Raw genomic sequence first — 10,431 nt, 5'->3', positions numbered from 1 at the left:
CTGTCATGAATTTGACATAAAAATATAATTACATCCTGAAAGTAGCACAACGTATTGTAACACGTTTTACTCACAATTGCTGAATTTTAAAATTTACGTTCCAGTCAAACAATGAGGTCCACACATGTTTTATGGTATTTCAGTAGTATTGTCAAAGCCAGTCACGTTTGTACCAAGGTTAAATTATACTAAAACATTTTGTAATACGAAACCTTTTTTTTAAAAACCATTTTATAGAAAAATTTATTTTAAATTGGTTAACACTGCACACAATTCTGGCATATTCTTTGCAACGTTGTGGAGAGATTATCTCAGATTCGGAAGTTGACAGTGGAAGACGTAAGTCATTTTGAGGGTTTAGTTAATTTTCAATTTTGAATCTAATATATTTGGTTAGGAAAATGTTTAGGAGTATAAAATAAATATAAAATGAATGAGAAATCAATATTATCAGGAAGAAAATATCTTTACATTTTACCCACCTGAGTCACGTGAGCATCCAACAAAACTCATTAAGAGTAAGAGTATTCAATATATTTTGGTATTTTAGAGAATAAAATTTCAGACTTTTTAAAGTTTATATTATGTCTTGATAGTGAATGTTGTTTATAATTTTTTTAATACGCTTATTTTTCTGACGGTTTAAAAAACAACAACGTTTATTTAGGAAACTGCCATAATCAACGTTAAAAATATAGTATCGTCGAACGATCGGTGTTGAATCTGCTTATCTAATAACACTTCCATCTTATTTTGAAAATTAGGGATTTTAATTCCATATTTGTCTCTTTTAACTTGATTTCAATCTTACATTACAGAATGAAAGTCAACGCAGCTTTAGCGATTCTTGTTGTGCTTCTGGCACAGCAGTGTCACGGTGCATACTATTACACAACAAATTCCCTGCTCTCAATGCTATCCCCGTTCAACAGTTATGCTACTACCCTCCATACATACTCAAACTACATCATCAACCTGTATTGGAAACTATGGTAAGATTTATTCAAAAAAATTATTTTTTTGTTTCATTCCAATCAAAACATATGTACATTTAAACATGGGAAAATTGGAAAGGTGAAACATAATAAATAATCCGTTTTTCAGTCAAAACTTGTTTATAAATAAAAATGGCAATGTAGTGTTTTGAAATAATTGAATGCCTTTAAATTAGTGATAAAAAACAAATATGAATACATTAAGAAATTGTTTATAATAAAAACTGTTTATAGATAATTGTGCTGAAATATTACAAGAATATTAATAGCAGATAATTTATTACTAACCTGTGTTTCTCTAACCTGTGCAACATACAAAAATAAATCATAAACAACCACACTACCTTAAACAATTAATTACTGTCTTTGCAGCGTCGTTTGTGGTATTCCTATTTTATTCTGATTAGTGTTTCACAACTAGGCATCCATGAATTATCAATGAATGAAAAATTGTTGAGTTGTACTACATTAATCTTTTGATTGATTTAATAAAAAATATTTTTATACTACACAGGGGAATCCTACATGGGCGCTTAACATCTTACGGAGACGCGGTAAATTTGCACTATTGCCTTTTAATATCTTATGATAATTTATGTGTTTTAAGTATAATTTATTCTCAGCAAAAACAAGACTCAACTTTGTAAATGATACTACAATAGTATAAAAGCATAATCTGAATCAGCCATCCTTTGACAAAAAATATTGTTAATTGAAAACGAATTAATGTGGAAAGTGTCAACACTAACTCTTATCAAAATGTTAAGTTGTAGTCATGATATCGAATATGTGGAATCACGAGCCATGAAAACAAAAAAACTTTCAAAAAAGTAACTTGGAGTTGCATAAAGAAATGTTTGATGACTAAAAACCCCATAATAGGTGTCTAGCAAAATTTGTTTTAGGAATTTAATTGATCTGACCATGGTTATAAAATAAACTGTACTTGTGTCGACGTTATCAATAATTCGACAAGCTATCGTTCAATCGTGATTTTTATACACAGGACCTTGCTGAGCTGGAAGACTTCGTGAAAGCTTTCGAAGCGGACATGCGAGACGCACAATAAAAGAGTAGGATCAATATTATATTATTAATATTTTATTTTTTTTGTCTATTCAAGCATTCCAACTTGAGAATATATTTGTAGTAAATAGGATATGATTTACATATTCATTCCGGGGGAGAAGGGAAGCCGATAAGATGTTTTCTTTATAGGGCGAACAACGGCCTCTCGTTCGGTTACCAATTCATGTCGAGTATGGGATTACTTAGCCAGGTATTTATTTCAAATTCCTGGACTTGATAGTGGAGGGAGCCGTAATCGTATCAAAGGTTATTGTTGTTTTTCCCAGAAATGTTTCCTGTAGCGTTTTATACAACTCACTGGTCAGGTGCGTAAGTTAAGTCGGGAAAAATTCACTTTAGTCTGAAACTCCCGACTTGTAAAAAATTTTGACCACGACTTCGAACTCCGAGAAAATTTTGATGACAAAAATTTTGATTACGCAAGCCTATACTTTAATATACTGTTAAGAATGCCAAGTCAAGTTGATGCCTATTGAGTACTGTAGAGATTTTTAAACTGTTTTTTTGACCTGTCCTGGACTTTGAAAAATATAAAATTCTGACACCGACCTCGAGTTCCGACACTGGAGCGTTTGTCGATACGACTCCGATTCAAACCATAAAAAAGCCAATACTTGAGTCCGATTTCTACTCCGGATCTGACTCTCAGATAATATTTCAATATTGGTTCATAATAATAACATAAATTTTATGATAAAAAACACTGCGCTTATTTGACGTTTACAGATACCAAGAACTCAATAATTCAAAAAAAATAATTTTTTTGCCTAAACGCAAAATTTTTCCTATTTTCTAAGCCTTAATTAATAACATTAAAATAAATTTAATTGACAGAATAATAAGAAAAACACTTATATTACTCATCAAATGTAAATTGATTTTATTGGGTATAATTTCAATCGGATTCGGCATACGAAAAAATATATTTCAAATTAGGAGATGAAATATGCAATTTGCCCTAATACAGCATCATGGGTGTAACTTTAATTCTTATCTTACAAAATCGTGTGGGCTACATTAGGTATTATCAACTCCACAATTTAAATTTTTTAAATGTACTCCATTGAAATAGTTTAAATAATTTTAAGATTATTAATCAAATTAACTAGAAAACACAGATACACTTGTCTAAACTTATATAAGCCTATGTGCAAAGAAGGCAATGGTATGATATAATCTTTTCCGTTCATTTCGTGTTACTTATCTAATTATCTATTGCTAATTACTTTATCTATAAATTTATTACTTTTATATAACAATGTTTAAATTATGATATTTATATTTTAGGGGCTTAAAGATGGTGGAGACAAACTGGATGGATGAATTTATATATTAACCAGAATTACATTTTCTCATATTAAACGGAATTTCTCCCCTGAAGTTACCTAAATATATTATGCAAAAAATCGAGTGTGATTTTTAAACGTATATTTAGGGTGGATGTTTTGGAGGAATGGAAAACTAAAAACCTATTAGTTTCGTAAACAAACAGGGACCTTCTGCCTGCTACTAGTGTCTGACAATGGCGCACCGAGTAATCTAGTTACCTAGCGCACCGAAAATGTATACAGCAACACGTATTTATGGATTTAGACAAAAGTAGGATCATATTAGTAATAACGGGAATTGCGCAGTACAGCAATCCTCTCGCAGGTAATGATCCTATTCTTGAATCAAACACGGGATCCACCGTATAAACGATTTTTTTAATACTTTGTAGAATGCGTAAACCTATCTGGGCAATGGTCTCAGCAAGCAAGTTTTATCGTCTCTCGTTAGTCCGTCTTCAATGTTGGAATGCATCAAATTAAATAAATGACTAAATCTGCCGAAGTGGCGGGATTAAGCTTATTCTGGCTTTCTGCTGGATTATCAGATGAACAAAAACTCAGAAAACTCTATAGTTTAAGACAGAGCACATAGTATTGGGATATATATTTTTTTTAATTTAGAAAGTGTAGTCCAAAATTTTCATCATACAATATTGAGCGGCGTCACTTATGGTTGCTATATATGAGGGCGCAAAATAAATGAAATTCAATATGGTCAAAGTATGTTTGTTCGTTTTGAATTTCGAGAAATCATATCTCATATCTTTGACATTTTCACAACCTTTAGTAAAACCAAAATAAGGTCTAGATATAAACCAAATATGCGGATACGTTACTAAAGAATTCGGTTAGTAGTTTAATGTTTATTTCTCCTGTCCATATCGCATCAAACAGAATCTGGTAAAAGCTAGGTAAATACTTGTTAATGCCACTGCATCTTTTCCCCACGACTGCTAACTTGGCCATTTACTTGATAGGAAATTTGTTTACTTGAAAATAGATGATTGCGATTCTCACTCTCATGAGAATAAATTTACGAAATTTTCAGTTCAATTTACATTTTTTTTTATTCATGTATTGAATGAAAATCAGCGAATATATATCGGAAGTAATAACAAATTAACGCAAGTTATCAAGCCTCTTCTTACACCTAGATAATTTAATATGCAATAATTAGCAAAATTCTGTGCCAATGTTTTAAATCATTGAAGCAGAATTAAATTGAAAATTTCAAAGCATGAAAATGCCAATGACTTATTTATGGTCACTGCACAACCTACATCTTGCGAATCAAATGTTTAGTCGGGAACGAAACAAATGTACTCTTCTTGGAAGTTTATCTTGAATTGCTGTAATTCGATTCTTAATCATATACACCTGCTTTCCGTGATATCTTACAAACACAACAATAATTTATTGAGCTATGAAATACGACACCATAATAATCTCTCATCTCTTATGACTCATTGACCTGGTAAATTTATTTCGATAACAGAGAATAGCGATATGCCTGCATGAAGCAACACATCAAACCAAATCTTTAAACAATAAAACACGTTCTTCTAAAACAAAACAAAAAAATCTACATTGTAAGTGATATATTTAGTTATTGAATAACTCAATGCAAAGATAAATTGATGAAATGTAAAACAAGCCACTGTCGTAAGCTACGGTATCATTAATGCATCATCAAAATTCAAACAGAATACTAATTTACAAAAAATAAAGTAAAAATATATTAATTGTTTCTAATGCTTTTCAAAAATATGTTACGTGAGCTTTTTAGTATATAAAACAAAATGGCGTGTCATTTATGATCAGAGTATACGTAATAGTTCATTAATGATTTGGTGCTTCATAACAAGGGCGTATCTTAATTAACTAACAACAAATAGTCTTGAATAATCAAGATCCAAAATAGATATGTTGTCAGAATATTTATTTATGATTAATGTAAAGAATTAATAAAATGCCGTAGAGATTAAGTTATTTTTATAACAACGTACATTCCGTGTAATATTTCTGATCCATAACAAGTCAAAATTTCAATAAAAAAATGTAATAATCTTGTTTTACGTAAATTTTGTGACTCAAATCTCGGTGAAATCAGAAAATGGCGCAGACAGATAAAAAACTAGCAACTGGTATACTGACGGATTATATGATCCCCAATGACATTTTAATCCCGCCTTGCTATAGGTGTCCTTTGTTTGTACTATCTACCTAAATATCATTGTCAATATTTTACAATCATTAACAAAAATTCAAAGCGGGAAACACATTGCTTTAATTTTTTTTAATTTTTATTTACAAAATTTTTGAATGATACTTTAGATCATGGAATTAATTTGACCAACTTTATACATTTGATTAACTCTATACATTTTCAACTCATTAAATATATAAAACAAGACATTAATAAAGACACAATAAAAATGTAAAACAAAATGCTCCTGAATGATTTACAGCAGTGGTTCTCAAACTTTTCTAGTCCCACAGCCAAATTTTGAACATGTTGTGAAGAGCGCACACAAACAAGGCAAGTTAAAATAGCAACCAAACTTAAGCACGTATTTAAAATACCAAGTCATCTTAACAACAACACACGTAACAACTAGGGCTGAGCAAAATATTTGAATAACGATCGAATGATAAAATATTCGAATGGCATTTTACTATTCGAATATCCGGTACCACGTGACCTGCGCCGCTCTGCTTGGACACCAAACTCGCGAGTCTCCAACTCAATCGTGAATTGTGCAAAATTTCCCCACGGCACTTGCTATCAAAAAAAAAACGACAAATTTAAAAAGTCGTTGTCTTTGCGTTGTGGTTGTTATGTGCTTTTCTTTGCACTTAACGTATCGTTTCAATTCTATATTTTGCAAAAAAAAAACGTACCGACCGTTCCGTAAAGTTACAAACGTCGAACCAGATTAAGTATTTGTAATAAATTTTCCACATTTTAAACTCCGCATGTTTGGTGACATTTCTTGCATGACTCGAACATAAAATTGATTAAAATTGAATGACGTTATAATGACTTTTCGGCGTTTCATTGTGAAAAATGTGATTTTGGATCCTTAGAAAACTCGAGTTATATAAATAACATGGATTTAAAAATGACTAGCAAAAGTTCTTCCAAAAGCTGGTATGAGTTACTTGTATGAAAAACACTCATTAAGTTGTAACCAGACAGAAAATGTCATGTGCTACCTTTTTAAAGCACTTTGTATTAGCTCTACAGTGATCTCTTCCATCCTTGGCCAAGTGAGTTTCGAATATGTAAACATTTTACTCGACCATGCATGGGCGTGGAGCCAAGAGTAGAACGTAAAATCAATCGTGAATTTTGTTGTAACAATGCACACTGACTCGTTCACGAATTGTTGCGTCTATTATCATCGAAAATGATTATAAGTGTTAAATTTTGAAACATTTGGGCTGTAATAATTAAGGCATGACCTTTTCAAAATCAATAAGTGAAGTGCTGAGTTTGAGTACCAAATTCCGTGATTAAAATTGAGCATTACTCAGTAACTATTTTAGCTATAATACCCGTCGGGGCGTTAAAACATGAAGGAATTAGTTATAATTAGCGTCTGACCCTCATCAGGCACACAGGTCTAGAAATGCCTATATGGCCAATTTATCTAATCGCTAGTTTAAATCAACATTCAGGATTCACGCAATCGCAAATTTGCGAGGTTCATCAATTTAATACTAAAATAACACGAACACCACAGAAAAGCGTGAGGAACTCAATTAGAATTTTAATAAATATGTGCATCTCGGTTACCGTTCACTTTAAATAGTCACGGTTAATTTACAAGCGGTGATAAGTAAGATCAAAGCCAATACAGAGGATAAAACTGAGAATAAAATTATTTTGGTTTTGAAATCATCCCTTAATGTCTTCAACAACTGTTGCTGATGTGAACGCACGGGTATACTAGAAATATAAAACTTCGATAATATGATGAAATTAACCATTACTCTGTATAAAAAAACGCTTTATTGCCGACTTTTCAATATTTCTATTAATTTTCAAAGGGAGTATCGACCTCCGACGTTCTGGATCCCTGTTATGTATAAAAGTATTCATTATTCGACTATTCGGTATTCGTTAAAAATATTCGAATCATTCGATTCGAAAAAATATTCGATTTTGCCCACCCCAGACTAACAGCCATTTAATTTGGCTTTGATTTCTATTCTAATTACTGAAACGAAATTAAAATGCTCCAGAAATTAAAATAATCATTGATTTATTCGATTTATACATAATATTTGGAAATGCGACAAAAACAAATCCACGAAAGTGAGCCATGTCTAAAATCTCTCCAAGCGAAAAGTGTCCAAGTGAGTGCGGAAACGCGTACTGTGGCGTCACTATTGCATCTTGCAGATAAGTTAGTCAACGTTACGCAAATAAACATGGCGGAATCCAATCGACTAACTAATAGACTAACTAATAGCATTTTAATTTCAAGTCAATGATTAGTTTTCAATGAAAAAGTTTCTCCGAAAGTAATTGATTTTTAAAGCATCAACTAGAGCCGCTGGAAAGGTTGTTAAGAGCCGCATGCGGCTATCAAAGCCTAGTATGAGAATGACTGATCTATAGACTGGTAATATAATATAATTTCAAGATTTTGATCTATTTAATGCATTTTTATTTCTAAACAAAAAGAACAAGTTTCGGTTTATCGAGAAAATTTAAAATGCTTGGTATATAGAACATAAAAGATTGTTTTAGATGAGAGGTTATCAAGGGACAATGAAACAAAAACCCAAAGTTAACGACGTAGACTAAGTATAAAACTCTCATACACCATTTTATATCTCCGTGTATTTTTTGTTTTCTTGGGCAATAAAGCATTTCATTCAATAAATAGTTTTACTGATTGTAATGAACGGATCGTGTGATAGTTTTGTGTAGTATTATTTCGAATAACTGCGAAATCCCTAGTTAAACAATATTTTTTCAAACGTTCACTCATGCTTCGGTAATAACAAACAAGTTGAGGTAATGTTTGTTGTATAAATTGCAACACTAAAAATCATTGTTTCATCTTTGATGTTAAAATATGTCAAAAATTACGAGATATTTATGTGCCTACGTATAGGACAAGATATAGATGGCAGATAAGTCTTGTGCGTAAACTTTGTGCAATTTCTAAGAACTCAATTTAATAAAAGGTAAAAATTATAAACATAGTTGGAATTATAATAATTTTTAATAGAGAATATCATGCCGTATAAATTACGTGTAATATTTTGGACAATAAAGGCAAGTTACTTCATTTGTTTGAAATAACACTACTTTAGTACATTATTAATATATTCTTCACTATTTTCTATGACTATTACTATAGTAAACAACTTGACATGTATAGCGCTGTTATATCCATACGGTCCATATACAAAAATGCGACCCCTCACATTAATGCAGACATAAATGAGGGATTGATGTAATTATTATATTTATTACCGGAGATGGAAATTGGTTTCACAAATATTTTCGAATATACATTAATAAAATATTCAAATTAATATACTAGTTTAATAATCACTCATACCGATTTTGTTAAAATCAAGATATTCGGCAAAAACTGTGAAAGCTTAAAATTCTCATGGTAAAGTAGATTGAATTTTATTTCATAAACTATCAAGCAATGGATCTTTGCAACTCTAATTTCCAATATACATTTCAAACTCTGGAAAGTGACGACCCATAAATTTTGTGGGTAAAAAGCGGTTACATTTTTTCCAAAAATATCTTATTCGCGCTTAGTCAATAACCAAAAGTATAATGCTTGAATGTAAAAATTCCTAGGCAAAAGTTTTATTCTAAAAATCATTACCTATACAAGGAAGGTTTACAGTCAGTCCATAAGGGAAAATATTACGATAGAATGGGATCCCATAGATAGTTGCATATACAATTAACAATATTCATATATTTGCAAACATTAATTAGATGCCAGGTTTGTTACTGAAGAAAAAGCACAATCAAGCTCTAGCTCTAATAATAAAGTACAATATTATTTTATAAGTAAAAGGAATTTCTCATTCTATTCTTTTTATTTTTGAGTATAAAGATTCAGGTTGAATATTTAATAATACACATCACACTATGTCTTCTGAATTACATTCATCTGCATTACCAACGAGCTTTTTTATTCATACAGTGGTAGCTATATCACTGTAAATAAATAAGCTTGAGTTCATTTTGAATGTAATTTCAATCATAAAATTGGATTTGAGAAATTTTATTGGCAGATTGAGGTTTATTTTATGAGTAATTCAAAGAAATGTTATCGAACAGAAAACCCAAAAATTTGGCAATTATCGACCTAATTGAATTATTGAATGAAATTAGGCATAATTATGCTTTCTTGTTGTTTAAAACCGAAGCTGCTTAGTCAAATGTCAGAGATGAATATATATATTGTTATAGTGAATAGGCGACTCATATAGAGAACAGTCGTTAGCAGATTTCTCGAAAACATACAGAACGATAAGGCTATATACGGTTGTGGCTAAGTAAAAAAATGTTGTCATTTCATATTTTCTCACTTGAATGATCAAACTTCAATCAGAATTTTCTAAAGTTAATATATTCATGATTTCATGAAGATAGATCAGTGTGCTAAAAGCTATAAATATTCATTTTTAAATCTTGTAGTATATACATTCACAAGCAGAGACGCTATTTCAGTACAGGGTTCATAAAGTCTGTTTACAATTTCAATTTTGTTATGACGTCAGTTTTCAATATATATTAACCAGGTTTGTTGTATATTAATCAATTAGTGTTTATGTATTTATAATTTATTTAATACATCTGTGAGAGCCAAAACAATATATGTTATCGATAAATTTCTTTGCAATTTTAAAATTTATTAAGACTTTATGGACACTCTGTGTATAACAAAAATCTGATTTAATCAAGAGCACACTCAGAGATCCTAATTGTTGTAAATTTTAGTTTCATTCAAACAGTTAAAATA

At 30.7% G+C, this 10,431-nt stretch overlaps 1 long non-coding RNA gene across 1 annotated transcript; it reads left to right on the top strand.

The window, feature by feature from the left end:
- Positions 1–216: 216 nt before the first annotated feature.
- Positions 217–3,494, top strand: LOC144420974 (uncharacterized). The gene is made up of 5 exons (XR_013474822.1): positions 217–339; positions 819–992; positions 1,510–1,549; positions 2,002–2,068; positions 3,372–3,494. It is a non-coding gene; the product is annotated as an uncharacterized LOC144420974 (long non-coding RNA).
- The last annotated feature ends 6,937 nt before the right edge of the window (positions 3,495–10,431 follow it).

Source organism: Styela clava, chromosome 3 (genome assembly GCF_964204865.1).
Source record: "Styela clava chromosome 3, kaStyClav1.hap1.2, whole genome shotgun sequence".
NCBI classification, from domain to species: Eukaryota; Metazoa; Chordata; class Ascidiacea; order Stolidobranchia; family Styelidae; genus Styela; species Styela clava.
Note: the sequence above shows the minus strand (reverse complement) of the source record. Positions and strands in the feature narration are given on the sequence as shown.